The 16,910-nt window shown below is 38.0% G+C and overlaps 1 pseudogene; it reads left to right on the top strand.

Moving 5' to 3' along the window:
- The window catches only part of LOC115797822 (neoverrucotoxin subunit alpha-like), a 48,363-nt pseudogene that overhangs the window by 4,538 nt on the left and 26,915 nt on the right, over nt 1–16,910 (top strand).

Here is a 16,910-nt window from a genome sequence, read left to right as displayed (position 1 = left end):
AGTTTGAAATTGGAAAATATTTAAGAAAATGTAGTAAAGACATATCAAGAAAAAAAAGAGTGGCAGAAGATACCATAATCTCCAACTTAACTACCCTTTAGTTAAGTTGGAGATTATGGTATGAAATCTGTGGATCAAATGTCTGATGAAGAAAAACATCATTTGTCAGAGTTACAAAACAGTTTGGATGAAATATATAGAGTTAGAGCAGAAGGGGCTTTCATTAGATCTAGAAAAAGATGGTTGGAGGAAGGTGAACAAAATTCTGCCTACTTCTTCAGATTAGAAAAGAGTCGCTCTAACTCTAATACCATACACAAACTAAAAATTAATGGAAATGTTAGCAACGACCCGCGTGAAATTGCCTCCTTCTGTGCTAACTTTTATAGTTCATTATACAGCTCCTCATATGATAATGATTATGCTGCACAATTTTTTGATGCTCTTCCAAACCTTAAAAAATTGGATGAAAGTGACAGGCTTTACTGTGATCAAGCGATCTCATTACCTGACATTTTAGATGCTATTAAACAGCTAAAGCTTAACAAATCTCCAGGGGTTGATGGCTTAAGCTCTGAGTTTTATAAATTATTTTCCAAACAGCTGGCTCCTTTTCTTCTACAAATGTATTTGGAAAGCTTTAACAAAGGAACACTCCCTGCTACTCTTACTCAAGGTCTTACCACTCTAATTCCTAAGCCAAAAAAAGATGCTCTTCTGTTAGATAACTGGCGCCCCATTTGCCTACTAAATGTTGACTATAAAATACTTGCACTGGTGTTGGCCAAATGTTTGAAAAATGTATTAGATAATATTATTGATGAAACTCAGTCAGGATTTATGAAAGGACGTCATATTTCTAACAATATTAGGTTGGTTTTAGATATAATAGATTATTCTGACTTAATTGAAGATGATAGTTTTATCTTATTTCTTGACTTTAAAAAAGCTTTTGATTCTATTGAACACAACTTCTTATATTTAGCCTTAAAAAAATTTGGTTTTGGTCCCTTCTTCATTAAGGCCTTTCAAACTCTTTATGCTAATGGAAACAGTGCTATCAAATTAAAATCAGGAGCTTCCCCTAGATTTCAGTTACATCGTGGCATCAGACAAGGGTGTCCTATTTCTCCATATCTCTTCCTCTTAGCTGGCCAACATCTTTCCACCCATCTTGGGGCGAGCCCTATACAAGGTATAAATATAGCAAACAGGAACATTCTAATAAGTCAACTAGCAGATGATACGACACTATTTTTACGTAACTCAGATCAAATCCCTCTAGCTCTTGATATCATCCAAACCTTTTCTAGAGCCTCCGGCTTATACCTAAATGTCAATAAATGTGAACTTTTTGCTATAAAGGACTGTGCTTTATCATCTATAAATACCTATTAAACAAAACGTTGTATACTTAGGAATCACAATCACTAAAAATGATAAAAGAAGATGCATCGAAAACCTTTCTCCCGCTATCAATAAAACCAGGAAAAAACTAAACCAGTGGCTGCACAGAGATTTAACTCTGAGGGGCAGAACACTCTTCTCTAAAGCAGAAGGCCTCTCTAGGTTGATCTATTTAGCCTCTCCTCTGTTCGTAGACAACTGCACCTGTAAAAGTATCGACCAGATGTTATTCAATTTTCTTTGGAAGAACAAAATTCATTATATTAGAAAGTCTGTGGTCACGAATCCAAACGATAATGGGGGGCTAAATTTTCTGGACTTTTCCACTATAAATAATACTATAAAAATCAAATGGATACAACACCACCTGTCCCGTCCTACTTCATTATGGCACTTCATTCCTAATTACGTATTTTCTCAGCTGGGTGGTCTTGATTTTCTCTTACTCTGTAACTTTAATCCTGAAAAAAATCCCAGTCAAACTGTCAGCATTCCACAAACAATGTTTGCTATCCTGGCTTTTGATCTATAAGCACAACTATTCTCCTCACAAATATATAATTTGGCATAATAGAGATATATTGTATGAGAACAAGTCCCTCTACTTTGACAACTGGAAAAAAAATAATATATTGTATGTGAAACAGCTATTTAACATTCAAGGGTTGTTGTTTAGTTACACTGAATTTCTGTCCCATTTTAAATTTCCAGTTACTGCTAAAGAATTTGCAATTGTTTTTGATGCCATTCCCTCAGGCCTCATTATGATCATGAAAGGCCTCACTAGTCAAAAACCTGATCCCATCTCACACAACTTAATGGATACATCTGTTGCTAGGATTTGTCTCTTGTCAACTTCCAAAAACAAGAATATCCACTTTCTCTTTCAACAGCAAATAGTCTCTCAGCCCTGTGCCGTTGCTTATTGGAATAGGTATATGCATAGAATTAACTGGAAGAAGGTTTGGTCTCTACCTCACAAATTCTTTGTCACAAACAAAGTTAAAGAGGTGACTTATAAACTTATTCACAGATGCTACCCTACCAAACAGTATATGTGTAGATTTAATAAAGATATTGATACAATGTGCTCTTTCTGTGCCACACAGGCTGAAGAAGTGACTCACTTGTTTTGGAGCTGTGACTATACCAAAAATCTCTGGAATGATATTTTGAACCTTATATCTGTCATTTCCCCACAAACGCCTCTGAGTTATGAAATGGCTATCCTTGGCTTTACGGCTTATGAAAAAAAGAACTGTGACTCCTTCTTTGTTATCAACCTCATTATACTTCTTGCTAAGTACTATATACATAAATGCAAGTTCAATAACAACAGACCTTTATTTTCTATCTTTATGAAAGAACTGAAGTGGTACTATCATCTTATTGCCTCATCCATCAATGCAAAAGCTATAAAAACCGTAAATTTGTTACACAGATTTAATATCCTGTAACTTATTTAATTTCTCATCACTGTATGCTTAAAATCCCCCCTGGCATGTTCTGTTTTTTGTTTTTTTGTTTTTATTATGTTATGTTAATGCATTGAGAGTGATTAATAAAGATTTAAAAAAAAAAAAACAGAACTCCATCTTGTTATTCTTTTATTCTTGCTCTGCATAAAATACACAGGATTATACCAACGCAGGCAACTCAATACTGCCCTCTACAGGCCAGGAGTGTATAAAATACATCACATCTCCCTTCTGCCAAAAGAACACTATTTTAACCTGACAGTCAGAGAAACACTCTAAGCTTCAAAGAAAGACTTTCAAGAATCTTTTCGGGCTTTACTTTTAAATATTTCCTCCTAAATAAAACAATATTTCCACAAAATGTTCTTGACTCATTTCAAACAGTTTTCTGTGTTAAACCACCATTTTTTTTTCTTTTCACCTCAGAATTGACAACAGACTAACAACAAATTAACATATCTTCATTTTCCTCCCCTTTTACATTGAATAAAATTTTGGTGGTTTAATTACTCTACCAAGCGTGATGTTTTCACTGGAACTGTATTAGTCTCTACTGGCTCCACAGAATCTTTTACAGGAGAGTTAACAGGTCTTCTCAACAGCAAAGAGGCTTCTTCCAAGTCAGCAGCTGTTGCACAGTCTTCCTGCTCTGCATTGACTATTTCAGGAATCCTGTCCTCTCTCATCTTCAGCAGATATCTCCTGTTCCTCCTGTAGGTGTTCCTCCTGGATCACAAAGGATCTGGGCTGATCCAGGCTCTGTTTCACAACAGCTGGTTGCTATGTTTTCCCCAACTCTGAATCTTACAGTTTCACCTTCCTGTACTTCAGGCAAATTTCTTGCTGTATGGCCAAAATAGTGTTTCTGTCTCCATTGTCTTTTCTTCAGCTGTTTGTGTACCCCCTTGTTTAGCAGTTGAGTAGCTGTTGGCAGCTTAGTTTTCAACCTGCGACCCATCAGTAGTTGTGCAGGTGACAGGTGCACCCCATCCAAAGGAGAATTTCTGTACTCCAGTAGAGCCAAATATGGGTCTCTGTCACTCTCTCTTCCTTTTTTTAACAAGTTTTTTACAGTTTGAACCACTCTTTTACTTTGACCATTAGACTGTGGAAAGCCTGGGCTGGACGTTGTGTGTCTGAACTCCCAGTTCTTTGCAAACTCCTTGAAATCTTCACTTGCAAACTGTGGACCATTGTCAGACATTACTTCATCTGGAATTCCATGTCTAGCAAACATGGACTTCATAGCTACAATGACATGGTTACTAGTTGTTTGTGGCAGTCTGGCAATCTCTGGAAATTTTGAGTAATCTACACGCAGTAAATATTCAGCATGATCAAAGTGAAACAAATCCACAGCTACTTTTGCCCAAGATCGATCTGGAATGTCATGGCAAACAAGTGGTTCTTTTACATTGCATCCTCTAAACTTATTACAGACAGCACATTTCAACACAACATCTTCTATGTCTCTAGACATGTTTGGCCAGAATAGGACATCCCTGGCTCATTCTTTGCACTTTACAATGCCAAGTTTAGCTTCATGAATCTTTTGAAGCATTTCTGCTCTCATTTTCTGAGGAACCACCAGTCTTGAGTTTTTGAACACAAGTCCTTCAGAATAAGTTAGTTCATCTCTGAATGTCCAGTACTTCTTCAGTTCTGCTGGAACACGGCTAATCTGTTCAGGCCATCCATTCTGAACTGCTTTTTTGACTCTTTGTAGCTTATCATCTTGTTCTGTTGCATCTTGCATGGCTTATGATCAGACTCCACTTTCACTCTTTTCCCAAAAAGTTACTATTTGAACTTTTCACACCCATACACAATAGCTAAGAGTTCCTTTTCTATTTGCGCATATTTCTTCTGTGTCAGTTAGAGACCTTGAGCCATATGCTATGGGTTGACCCTCTTGCATGATGACGGCTACCAGTCCTTCTGAACTTGCATCTACAGATAGTGTGACTTCTTTATTTACATCATAAATCTTTAACACAGGTGTATTGCTGACCATTGTTTGCAGCTGTGCAAAACTCAGCTGTTGTTGTGAGTCGCAGTGCCACTCAACACAATTTTCCAGCAGCTTCCTGATTGGTGCACTTACCTCAGACAGGTTTGGGATGAATTTTGATAGGTATTGCACCATACCTAAAAATCTCATCAATGCTGTTTTATCTTCTGGTTTTGGCGTTTCTGTGATTGCTCTGACCTTTTCTTTGTCTGGCTTCAGGCCTTCTGCAGTAAGAGTATGACTAATATACTGAATTTCGGTCATTCCAATCTTGCACTTGTCTTTGTTCAGCTTGAGGTTGATGCTTCTGATTCTGTCCAAGAGCTGTCTCAGTCTTTTGTCATGTTGTTCCCTGTCTTGGCCCCAGACCAGAATATCATCCATGACATTCACGACTCCTTCAGGGTCCTCAAGTCTCTGAGCAATGCATTTTTGGAACACTTTCAGGTGCCAATGAGATCCCAAAAGGAAGCCTTTTATATCTATAGTGACCAAACGGTGTGTTAAATGTGCACAACACAGAGCTCTCTTCATCTAGTTGAATTTGCCAAAATCCATGGTTTGTGTCCAGTACTGAAAAGATTTTTGCAATTGGCATCTCTGCAACAACTTCTTCCACTGTTCAAAGTGGGAAGTGTTCCCTTTTTATGGCTTTACTAAGGTCCCGGGGATCAATGAAAATTCTTATTTTTTTGTTTGTATTTGTACTGTGACCATACTGTTGACCCAGTCAGTAGGCTCTGTTTGTTTTTCAACTACACCCAGTGCCTCCATTCTTTCCAATTCAGCTTTGATATTGTCTTTTAGTGCTAGGGGTACTTTCCTGGGTGGATGCACTACTGGATTAACTGTTGGATCAATCTGAATGTGATGTTCTCCAGGCACACATCCTAAACCCTCAAACACATCTTGGTACGCTTTAAGGATATCTGTTTCTTCTTCAAAGTCCACTTTGTAGACCAGGGGTATTCAACTGGCGGCCCAAGGGCCAGAGGCCATCAATCATTTTGGACCGGCCCACTGCCCATTTATCTCTATTATTAAATAAAAATTTTAACAGATGCTGTGACTAAACTGTAAGCATGGCATTTAGTTCACACTCCTTACAGGTGGTGGCGGTAACGCACCATAGATTACCAACTGCCATTGAACTCAAGAAGAAAAACAAGAAGAAGAATGGCACTTTACAGCATTTTATGACATGCAGCACTGCCGTTTACACCTTCGGCGGGAGTCCAGACCGCAGTTTCTGATGCAAACATGTCACATTCAAAAGAGAAGAGACGCAAGGTGGACAGTGAAAATAGAAAATTTAACAGCAACTGGACCGATAAGTAGGCACAAGGGTAAGAGTCCCGAGAAATGTGTGGCCCACTGGCAAAGAGCCTCATGACAATTTGACCCATTGAAAAATGTAGTTGAATACCCCTGTTCAGGGTTCTAAATTAACTTTTTTGATCACCAGCCAATGTGGCTGGTAACTCTCTAAAGTTACCGGCCAATCAGAATTTCCACTAGCCAAATTTTATGCAGTAAAAATAAGAGAAATGAGTGCCACTGAATGCATTTGATAATTTTATTAACATTGTTAGCATGAATAACACAACACATACCATAAAATATACACAGAAAGTACAAACAGGTTTGGGATCTATCTATCTATCTATCTATCTATCTATCTATCTATCTATCTATCTATCTATCTATCTATCTATCTATCTATCTATCTATCTATATTATTTGAACAACGTCTTCAGAGCTCTTCTTCTTCAGAAGTGGCATCAGAATCTGAGCTACTCATTTTTTGCTGCACGTTTGCGCACAAAGTTAGGCCTGCATGAGCGCACCCTGTCAGCATGCCATATCTCAATGGCTTTGGACGGTTTAAAGTCAGTTATGCCCCTCACTCTCAGTTGCTGCATCAGCCTGCTCCAGTCACAGTGTTTGGGCCTCAGAAACAGAAGAACATGGATCTGGTTAATGTGTTAGCAGAAGCTATAAGTGCTAATCGCCTTACAACACCAGAGCCAGCATTATTTACTGGACACCCCTTGAGATTCAAGGAATGGCAGCTGTCCTTTGAAACGTTAATAGAACGGAAAAACATCCCAAGAAATGAAAAACTTTATTATCTAAGAAAGTACTTGGGAGGCGCAGCAAAAAGGGCTGTTGAAGGATTTCTCTTTTTAGGAACAGAAGCAGCATACAATTCAGCTTGGAAGCTGCTGGATAAATGTTTCGGAGACCCATTAATAATTGGGAAGTCCCTCAGAGACAAGCTGAATACATGGCCAAAGATAAGCTCCAAGGACGCATGTGAGCTAAGAGAATTTGCAGACTTCCTCAAGAGCTGTGAGGCTGCAATGTCCCATATTAAAACACTGGACGTCCTTAATGACAGCATTGAGAGTAAGTAAGTAAAACTTTATTTATATAGCACCTTTCACAGATAAAATCACAAAGTGCTTTACATTGTACAAGTAAAATAAATAACAATAGCTGATAAGACAAAGTTATTTTCAAGATGGAGCCGGTGAGGTCAGCAGCCATCGTACCTGCTCCTACGCTTTGTTTGTATATATTAGCTTTAGCTTTAATTTTCGACTTTATAATTCCGCCTGCTCTGTGTCATATCACGTATGACAGACAGACTCTTTTTAATATCAGAATACAGCACTCTGGCTGTATTCAGACATCTTTTTCTCCCGACCCGGCTTGGCCCCAGGAGATCCTGCGCCAGTGGGCCAGCTCAAACAAAGGATGGCGCGGAGCACCCAGGTCACGGACAAGGCCCCGAGGGAAAAGAGCTGGTGTAAGAGAGAGGCTGAGGCGCAGAGCGCACCAAACGCCACTGCCGAGCATCCTGTTGGCTAATGTCCAGTCACTGGAAAACAAGCTGGACGAACTCAGGGCCAGGATACAGTTTCAGAGGGACATAAGGGACTGCAACATCATCTGTCTCACGGAGACATGGCTGACTCCCCTCATACCGGACCACGCCGTACATCCGTCGGAGTTCTTCAGTGTTCATCGCACGGACAGAACGAGTGAGTCTGGAAAATCAAGAGGAGGAGGTGTGTGCCTAATGATTAATAACAACTGGTGTGACAGTACAAATGTTGTCCCTCTGAAACAATCATGTTCGCCTAACCTGGAGCTCCTAACCCTGAAATGCCGCCCCCACTACCTGCCCCGCGAGTTCATTTCGGTTATCTTCAGCGCCGTCTATATTCCACCTCAGGCGGACACAAACACTGCACTATCCGAGCTACATGAGGCTATTTCCACCTATCAGGCTAACCAGCGTGATGCGGCTCTCATCGTAGCCGGGGACTTTAACAGTGCAAACTTGAAAAAGCTGATACCGGAGTTTACTCAACACATAGACTGCCACACGGAATTCAATTCATTTCATTTCAACTCAATTAAATTTTATTTATATAGCGCCAAATCGCAACAAACAGTCGCCTCAAGGCGCTTTGTATTGTGGGTAAAGACCCTACAATAATACAGAGAAAACCCAACAATCAAAACGACCCCCTATGAGCTGGAAGACACACATCCACTGTCCGTTTTTTTTTTACATTTTACTTTTTTTTTTTTACATTTTTCTCATGAAGGCTTTGCTGATATCTCTTATGTACATCCATGTATAGCAAAATAAAAGTTTATATGTTTATATGTTTTATTATTACATCTGCCTTGGTAGTCTTTAATGTCATTAATGCATGTGAACATTCACTGAACGTTTATAGCAGCGTTCATGGGATGTTGTCTGAATGTTCAATGCTAGCTGGGAAGCCACTGCACAGGAGAGGATGATGGTGTGACAGACTTTTTGTTACAGTGAATTAGACTGAAAACTGAGTATGCTTTTCAATGAAAATAATGCTTGTGGTGTCACCAAAATCAAGATATAGCCTTTGTTTATCTCCCTCAGTCCACTAAAGTTCAGGGTTCACAAAAAAACACCATGACAAAGGCTCACAGACAGAAGCTCACAGACAGAAGCTCACAGCCTTATTGGAAAAAGGGACAAAAGCTGAAAACGTCCAAAAGTATATTTCCAACTAGATAATACTAATTTATAAAATAGAATGACTTCTTAGTTTAGTCTTGTTTGAATGTTTCGCTGTATAATTTATGTGTAGTCACATTGTAATGGAAAAAGGCTTAAAAGATGATAATGTAAATTTGATTATATATATCTCAAAATAAAAATATGCTGCTTACAACTGTTGGGAGGGGTAGACCACTGGTGAGTACTGGTGAGTGCTTGATCTGCATTTGTATGACTCACAGAAACCTCCTTTACATATGAGAGCCTGCCCTAGACCTGAGGAGGGGGGGGCTGAGGGAGCACTGACACAGAGAGTCCACGACAGTTTCCCTACAGTTTATTGTCCTGGCCAAAGCCTCCTGCTGAGAGCCCTAAAGCTCAAGGCGCGCGGCAATATTACATACAAGAAACTGTCGAAAAACCCACTTTTCATGCAGTGTTGGGAAGGAGCAGTCTGTCACTGAACAGGCTCCTCTGGTTGCTGATGACAGTGTGCAGAGGGTGACTGGCATCATCCATATTGTCCAGTAGTTTGTCCATAGTCCTCTTTTCTGCCACCATTACCAGACAATATAGTTTCATGCCAACCACAGACCCGGCCTGCCTGATCAGTTTGTCTAGCCTGGATGTGCTGCTATTGATTGTTTTGTACTTGTGTTCTACTGTCCTTATCTCATCTTGTGCAGTGTGGTGTGCATAACAGCATAATCTCTGCTTAAGTTTCCAAGTTTGACATAGAAAACTACTTACAGATGCTGGTTTGATGAAATAAAAAAAGCTGAATGGTCGCTTCATCTTTAAACTCATATGTTTGGATCTTTTTATTCATGTAGACATGGCCTCAGATATTCTGGAGGTGGCTGCTCTGGGTCGGCCTTTCACCTTAGGGAGGCTCTACGATGCTCGGACAGATAAACTCATCCCAGGTAAGAAGTGATTTTGTTGTTGAAGGAATTTTAAATAATATGTAGAGTGTGTGTGTGTGCTGTTGCTGTTTAAGCCTTTAGGTTTCTGCGTGTTTGTTTCTCGAACAGGAATGACAAACAAAACAAACAGGAATAAGGAGTCCAAATATTAAATTTAATAAAGCCATTTTAAAACAGTTTACAGATTAATCCAGGTCAGAACTGCATACCATACTCGTGTGAGATGGCATGAAGTACTGGCGCTTTCTAATTCAAGTTACAGTTGTCATATAGTCAGAGCATATCAGTCTTGATTACATCATTTACAAAACAGAATGTGGAAAACAGAGAATTTCAACAACAGGGTGACCTCGAAGTCTCCATTTCTATCATTGTGTAGTCTTCATCAGTGTACAGTCAGAATACAAAGGTCATGATGACACAGAACATTATAAGCTTATGTATTTTTAATCAGTTAAGTTATTTTCCAGACAAATTTCTCAGGGAAGTAAACGTACGTAAGTAAATGTATGTGGCATATACTATGAATATTCCAACAATCCCCCTTTTGACCTTAGACATTTTTAAGGTCAACTTCACCAGCCTGACCTCGGGTGGTCAGCCAGGACTGTATTGATTTTAAAACCCAGAAGAGAACTCCTGGAAAACTAATCTTATACTATTGTGATTGTGAATTTAGCAAAAAATTAGACAGGGTTTAATAATGTCATGGTTATAATGGATGTACCTGCTTTCTATACTTTCTTATGGCCTGAAAAATAAAAAGAAAACAAGCATTAGTCTTTCATATGTCAATGTTGTTTAAGGAAGTGGATTATCATTTAAATTTAATCAGTCCAAAGTAAATTCTGCATATAAATTGGCCCACATGACAAACAGTAACATGAAACAGTCACTATGTAATAATTTTCCTCAAATTCAGTTAAAAAATGTGGATTGCATCCCTTCAGGATCAAATTCAGTTCCAATCGATGAAAATCTTACTGCAAACATAAAGAAATGATCACTGATTCAGTGCACAGGTAATAGTTATATAATGTATGCAGCCTTCTTTCATCCTTCAGCACACCGTGCTCATATTCACCAAAGCCATGGATGTTCAAACCACAGTAATCAGCACTCATCCCTGGAGATGCATTCCTGCACCTCTTTAGACATCAGCTGTTCACATCTGGCCATCATCCTGGTTAGTTTCCTGTTAAAAGCCCATAATGTCTCAGGTATGATCTCAGGTACCTGTGGAAAAAGTCCAGTCAAGAAAGTTCCAAATTTTTCCGTCAGTTAAACAAAATACCATGAACTGCAGGTCTGTGGGTCAGTAATTAAATTTGCACAAACTAAGACAGGACATCAAAATGCCCATAAATATTCTAAGGATGTATTTATTCAATGCTTTTAGTTATAAATCTTTTCATTTATTTATCAGCCTGAGAAAAATGATCTTACAATTTTAGTATACCACTAATTTACTAATTTACTAAGTAAGTGGATTCAATCCACCAAAAGTGAACCCGATTTAATGCACCTAGAGTTAAATATCAGATCAAGCAAAAAGCTAATATGAGCTTCTGTCTGTCTATGAGTGGGTGAGTGTGAGTGAGTGAGTGTATGAGTGAGTGTGTGTGTGAGTGTGTGTGTGAGTGTGTGTGTGAGTGTGTGTAAGCTGCTTCTTCATTGCAAGTGTTTATGTTTGTGTTTTTTTTTTCTATAAGGTCAGTGTCAGCTGTCTCATTTTTCATCTAATTGTAAAGTTAACTTTTGCATTTTGGTCTCAAACTCATCACAAAATTCAAAATACAAAATGAATGTCCTTAAATTAAAATTTGACACACATTCTATGTGAGCTAGAGTGGAACAAAAAGAACACAAGAAAACACAAAACAAAACATGGGATGAATCTCAAAATATCTAAAAATAATCATTTTAAAGTTCTCTGATCTTAAACAGCTCTTGGATAACTTTGTCTGTACCTGTAAAATTACTGTTCAATTCTGACTCCTTTGGCATGAAAATCTGGGGAAATAAAATATCTTAGAGACATCGACAATCAGAATCATTTCAAAGTATTCTACTGGACTCAAAATTATATTTATTCTTTAAGGGTCTGTACCCCAAAGAAAAGCATAATTATGGCAGACAAAATATGGCTTCATAAACCTCAAGTTATTAAATCGTGAAGGGGAAAAATGCATAACCTTGACCTAAAACAACATCAGCAGTTGTTACTAGTTCAACAGTAAAATAAAGGCTTTAACTATTTTTTCTTTTCACTGTGTAATTCTGTGCTTTAAAATCTAAACCCCTGCAGTGGGATTTTCACCACAAACCAAAAAATAAAATAAAAATTAAAATGTTATGGACAGTCTTTAGTCAAAATGTAGATACTTTTAGGGTCAGAGGTCATACTCACAACACCATTGTTTGTTGACTTTACATGCAGCTCACTGCAGGTTTGTCATCTTTGGTCGTCTAAACTGAAATCAGGGCGTGTCCCCCTGAGGCCTCATGGGAATTTATAAGAGAACAATAGTTAGTGTTGAAGGAAGCATTAAACAAATTATACTCTTAAAACCACAAAATTCTGGCCCCTGTAGGGGTGGCCTTACAATAGTAGTTGAGTAATACTACTGAATATAGCATAACTGAAATTAAAATCTTGAAATCAGCTGCTTTCTGCCTGGGAGTTCTTTGACCTTTGACCCTCTAATGTGCTCTTTCTTCACTGAAACCTATGACTGAGCATGCATAAGGCCTAACGCTCCCCATGTCGAAGAGATCTCCTATTGATGACTTTCCTCCTGGTCTCAGACTTTACACAGAGGTCAAGGGTCAAGAACTCTCAGGTCACCTGTTCATGTGATGGTTGGCCTCCTCCTTCTTGAGCACCAGGAGCCTTTTTAAATGAGTTTATGGAGCTGTCAGTCTGTTCAGGATGAGCTTGAACACCTCGATCTGCACCAGTCTCTTTATTGGTAGCTGATCCAGTCTCCTGTGTTGTTGTTGAGGCTCCTGTTAGAATAAAACTGAGAGATTTTCATTAGTTAAATCTTTACTTTTCTCCTAGTTCATATCCCTCCTTTTGAGACATAATCTCTGTCTCAGTAATTTACCTTAATTTAGGTTATTTATCTAAAAGGCATACTGATGTTTGTATTATTAGCTTCTGAGATTTTTTCCTTTAATGCTTGATTTAATATCAAATTGTTCAGACATTCAAATTTCAAATGTTCTCTGCTTTTCTCTTGATCTTAGCTTTAAAGAAAACTACCAAATAAATGAATGTAAACGCACAAGAGAATAAATCGGTATCTTGTATTCTGTCCTACATGGGCAAACAAATACGTTTTTTTTTTAGTTCTCTATGTTTTGCTTTGTAGCAGAGCAGCAGCTCAAAGTTTGGCTCTTTGTTTTGGGTCTCAGATTCGGCTGTTTCACAAAGTCTTTACATGCACTGTGTTTTTTTTTTTTTTTCTAACCTTTCTTTTCAGGTTTTACTAAAACTGAGTTCCTCACGGAAACCTTTAACAGCAATCTTCTGGAAAAATGACCTCTAACAATTTGCAAAAAATACTTCAACCTGAGATTTTCAAGGCATCTATTTTACTGGCTTTGTTTATTCATTATTCATTATTTTTAAAGCAATAAACTCCTGACTCCTTTTTTGGTGGTTTTTAAATTTTTTTTGTCTTTTTATCCATCTGTGGTCGGCTTATCTCTCATATGTATCAGAAGTGAAACCTTCCTTTGGAGAATTTTTGACCAGCACACGCTTATCAACAACCATCTCAGTCCAAATTAAAGGAAAGGAAACAAGAGAAAAAACTTAGAGCTATAACTCTCATCCATACGCACGACTTCTGTCTCTCTGGCTCTCACTTAGATTCACACACACACGTCCTTGAGATAAAATGCACACACACACACACACACACACACACACACACACAACACACACACACACACACACACACACAGCAATGCTAAAACCTTGGCACAATTCTCTTTTCCTTTTTTCTTCCCCACACATACTGACACACACACACTATGGCATTACAGCTAATATTGACCAGTGGAAATTGTCGTATTCCTCTAAACTCTGTTCCTTTTTAAACAACAAATGACCCCATACTTTGCAAAGAAATTCACCTCAAAATATTTTCCTTATTTCCTATTTCGCTCTGAAACACACATGACAATACAAATACACAGCAGCACTCAGTCACACAGATGGAGGCCTCCTCACACACAAACAGACACACATTCAAGCATCCATCAATTTTTTCAAAATTAATTATTATAGGTTTTTCTTTCCCAAGTTGGGATTGCTTACTTCAGGTGGGTGAGTCAAAGTTTTTGACCCAAAGCTCAACTTTTACCTGATTAGGATGGAGAGATTTCTCCTTTAAACTTAGCTTTCAGCTTAAAATCTGTGCTTGGAAGTTTACACTAAAATAATTTTACATCACCAGTTTTTTTGAAGTTTCACCCTCTTTTAATCGGAGCTCCTTTTCTACAGCCAGTGTCATCAGTCATTTTGTCAGTCAGTAAGTCAGTCCAAACTGCAAGAACAAAAACAATGTTAACAAGGTACCATTTATGTTTTTTCTTTTTTTAGGATTTTAATTTTTATTACAAAAACTCTTTTTTCTCTTTATCTCTTTATTTCTTCATTTCTCTGTATCTTTTACTTTTTCTTTATTCTCTTTATTCTTATCTCTATCTTTTGAGGCTTTTAAAGGGTTTTAGTTGCTTTTATGGATTTCTGAGATCAAAGAACTACGAAGACCACAAGTGTTTACTCTATCAACTCTTCTACTGGGAGCCGTAGACAGACGCGTTACTGTTACGCCGCTCAACTTTCCAAAGGATATGAGTAGAAGACAAATGTTCTGCTTTAGATTTCAGAAAAACCAAAGGCCCTCTAAACCTGAAAACCCCCTGAAAAGGGTATTAATTTGGTCCGCTGATCAGACGGCCCTTGGACTCATCACCATCGCTATTCGTTTTGCCTATTTTTCTTTACTCTGTTATTCTTTTCAACTCTTTTTTTTCTCTGAAACTCTTTTCTTTTTCAAACTTTTACACCTGTGTGAAATGGCTTTGAATTACACCTTCCTCCTGTCATACCACCAGTGATCATTATAATTTGATGCAATTCAATATGCAGATATTTAGAAAAGGTCTCTGCCAACCTTTAGGTGGAGATCTCCTGGTCACTGATAGAGTCTGGAAGTCAGTACTGTCGCGAGGAACCTCAAAGCGGCGATTATTGTGGCCAAATTCACTCCTTATTCCCAAGAAACTCAAAAAACTAATAGAAACATCTAAAAAACAAAACATTCCTGTTCGATCACGTCGGGCGTCACCAAAGGAATTTTAAATAATATGTAGAGTGTGTGTGTGCTGTTGCTGTTTAAGCCTTTAGGTTTCTGTGTGTTCGTTTCTCGAACAGGAATGACAAACAAAACAAACAGGAATAAGGAGTCCAAATATTAAATTTAATAAAGCCATTTTCAAACAGTTTACAGATTAATCCAGGTCAGAACTGCATACCATACTCGTGTGAGATGGCATGAAGTACTGGCGCTTTCTAATTCAACTTACAGTTGTCATATAGTCAGAGCATATCAGTCTTGATTACATCATTTACAAAACAGAATGTGGAAAACAGAGAATTTCAACAACAGGGAGTCTCCATTTCTATCATTGTGTAGTCTTCATCAGTCAGAACACAAAGGTCATGATGACACAGAACATTATAAGCTTCTGTATTTTTAGTCAGTTAAGTTATTTTCCAGACAAATTTCTCAGGGAAGTAAACGTACGTAAGTAAATGTATGTGGCATATACTATGAATATTCCAACATTGTTCAAGCTGTCAGCTGTCTGAACAGCAAAAACCCACATGAAATTATCTGGTATATGCCTTCCTTTATTCGCCCCACAGTTCTCATTTTCAGAAAGAAAGTAGAACACATTTTACGTACAGTCGTGTCATTGTAAGGATCCATGATGTCTGGGATATTTGGTTTGCACAAATAATTACAAATTTTTATTATTATTATTGTGTCTAATTATTTTGTGCAAAAAATTTATAGATTGTGAAAAAATGGCTCATTCCAGTTCCCAAAGCCCAGGATGGCTTTATGATCCTATGATGACAACTAAAAAACACAGAGACACCAAATATCTGAAATGATTAATGATTATAAAGTATTTATTACCATTTTTAAACATTCATGTCTCCTTTTTTTTTTTTTTTCATCATGAGCAAAGAAATTTTGATGACAGTTTATTGTGTCAGCAATAATCAGTTGTGGCTCTCTTCCTGATTTGTTTTGGTGGCTGTTCTGCTCTGTGTTTTGTGTCTGGTTTAATTTCCTCTATAGTCATTATGTTAGTTATTCCCAGCCATGTTCCCACCTTTTCCCATCTCTCATTATTCTTACATTTTATATACTTGAGTTGTATTTATTGTCTCAGTATTCCTCGTGTTCTTTGTTCTCCCTCATATTGTGTGGATTCCTTGCAGGAAGCTTTAGGTATTCCTGGCTGGTGTCCAGCCCAGACACTTTTCTGTTGTTTTCTTTAGAAAACCTCAGCAATAAAAGCTGTTTCGAATCTGATCCTGTTTTTTCAAGTCCTTGGTTGGGGTCCGATTTCGGCATACCACGCAGCAGTGACATTACAGAAGAAGGTCTTTGCACATTAATATAGCACTAATATTCACCTCCCCGAAGCTGTATGAATGCTACATTTAATATAAACCTAATTCATCTTAATTAAGAAACATGCAGATGTGCATATGTAAAAAACGTACTGTTTATATTAAATATACTGTTCTAGTAACATTTCTAAGCACTTGGTTTTACTTTTAACCTGTCTGTGGCTCTCATGTCTTAAAGGTCTCACACTGTGGGAGGCTAAAACTCTGCAGGAGAAGTCAGTGGAGAATGATCAACACAGCAGTGAGTTTGAAGTCAGTGTGACTGATTCCATTGACAAAAAGTCCTCTCTGCTGGATGTCA

This window comes from Archocentrus centrarchus, chromosome 19 (assembly GCF_007364275.1).
Source record: "Archocentrus centrarchus isolate MPI-CPG fArcCen1 chromosome 19, fArcCen1, whole genome shotgun sequence".
In the NCBI taxonomy this organism is placed as follows: Eukaryota; Metazoa; Chordata; class Actinopteri; order Cichliformes; family Cichlidae; genus Archocentrus; species Archocentrus centrarchus.
Note: the sequence above shows the minus strand (reverse complement) of the source record. Positions and strands in the feature narration are given on the sequence as shown.